Below are 2,276 nucleotides of genomic sequence, written 5' to 3'. Positions count from 1 at the left end.
GCCCTCTATGTGTGTATTTCCCACTGAGTGCTGAGATGAAGTGATGATGAAGTGACGTGATGCACTGTTTGGATGTGTGAAGTGTGAATTTAAACCCGCTGGATGTCCATTGTTTACATGAGCTTTCTGTCACGTCCTAAATACTTAAAAGGAGGCTAACACTGTTGTACTTTACAGATGTTGAGTGTATTTTCTGACAGCCTATTGAGAAGAGGATTACGTGCCGTATACTCACCTGTCTGCTTTGCAGCGAAGCTCCCCAGCCGTAAGTTCTCTGTCTGTCATCTATGAAGAAGAGGATTACGTGCCGTATACTCACCTGTCTGCTTTGCAGTGAAGCTCCCCAGCCGTAAGTTCTCTGTCTGTCATCTATGAAGAAGAGGATTACGTGCCGTATACTCACCTGTCTGCTTTGCAGTGAAGCTCCCCAGCCGTAAGTTCTCTGTCTGCCACCTGTGGAGAAGAGGAGTACGTGCTTGAACACTCACCTGGCTGCTTGGCAGCAAAGCTCCCCAGCCGTAAGTTCTCTGTCTGTCATCTATGAAGAAGAGGATTACGTGCCGTATACTCACCTGTCTGCTTAGCAGTGAAGCTCCCCAGCCGTAAGTTCTCTGTCTGCCACCTGTGGAGGAGAGGAGTACGTGCCTAAACACTCAACTGGCTGCTTGGCAGCGAAGCTCCCCAGCCGTAAGTTCTCTGTCTGCCGCCTGTGGAGGAGAGGAGTACGTACCTGAACATTCAACTGGCTGCTTGGCAGCGAAGTTCCCCAGCCGTAAGTTCTCTGCCTGTCACCAGTGGAGAAGAGTACGTGCCTAAACACTCAACTGGCTGCTTGGCAGCGAAGCTCCCCAGCCGTAAGTTCTCTGTCTGCCGCCTGTGGAGGAGAGGAGTACGTGCCTGAACGTTCAACTGGCTGCTTGGCAGCGAAGCTCCCCAGCCATAAGTTCTCTGTCTGACACCGTGAAAAGGAGGATTCCGTTACCTGTACACTCACCTGTCTGCTCGGCAGCAAAGCTTCTCAGTCGTGAGTTCTCTGTCTGCCATCTGGGGAAGAAGAGGTGGACATACCCGAAACGCACATCAGGATTGCCCTTGGACGGAACGATCCTGTGCAGAAGACTCTACCTCTAAATCTTTTATCTCATTTTATATTAAATAAATTATTCACTTAAAGTCTTGTTGTCTGTCCTCCTTGCCTGGCCTCTGTCCGACTCCCCAAGGGTGGTACTGGTTCTGAGGGGTGGTGTAGCCCGTCTAGCCGCCCCGACCTGTGACAAAAACAGTTCTTTTAAATTGTAATAGTTCACAATATTACTGTTTTCACTGACTTTCAATCCAGTAAATGCAGCCTTGGTGAGCATAAGAAAGTTCTTTTTTAAAAGTATAAAAGATTTCTGAAACCTTCAAATGTTAGTGTAGGTGATTTTTCAATGGGCTACCTGGAGTTCAGCTTTCTCTCTGAACTATTCCCCTCAGAGCTGTTGTGCACCCCCACACCCACTCAAAGTCAACACACACAAACTCCAGGGCCCATCATTCCTCCTAAGCAGTTCTTTTATTGAGCCATCACTGTCCTTGCAGTTCACTCAAGCTATTTATTCATTTTTAACTCTCCCTGTGTCGTTTTTCCTCTCTGACTGTGATGTTCTTCTCCATTCCATTACAGTAGGTGTTATTGGCGTGACAAATGAGCACCCATCATGTTGTACATCAGAGGGCGAAAAGGAAGGCTGAACCAGTATATTACGTAGATTGATCAGAGGAGGGACCGTCTTGCTCCACTTACCAAGACACACACATACATGTGTTTTGGTGGCTCAAGATCGCAGTGTTCAAGGTGATTTTTCCAAAGGCCATAGAAATACAGCTCACTTCATTCATCCTCAACTGAGCAAACTCTAAATAGTACTGTACACATGCCGGACATTTGTCTTCTATTGTTGGTGGCTTGTTAGAGGATCTTAAAATAACAGTTCCAGAAAGGGTTTTGCAGCCTGATACAATAAGAGAACCTTTTAAGGTATATACTGTAGTTCTTTACAATTTTTTTTTTTTCAGTGGAACTAGGATCACTTTTCCTCTGTAGTGGATCCCTTCAACCAACAACACTGATGTGAGGAATCTAATATCTAACTCTGTTAACACTTAAATAACGTATTTATTTCAGCAAGAAAACATTAAATTGATCAAAAGTGACAAAAAATGGATAAAAATGTATAATGTTACAAAATAATTATATTTAAAACAAGTGCAGTACTTTTGAAATTTCTAGTTAC

This window comes from Rhinichthys klamathensis, unplaced genomic scaffold (assembly GCF_029890125.1).
Source record: "Rhinichthys klamathensis goyatoka isolate OS25496 unplaced genomic scaffold, OSU_Roscu_1.1 h1tg000369l_1, whole genome shotgun sequence".
Classification (NCBI taxonomy): Eukaryota; Metazoa; Chordata; class Actinopteri; order Cypriniformes; family Leuciscidae; genus Rhinichthys; species Rhinichthys klamathensis.
Note: the sequence above shows the minus strand (reverse complement) of the source record.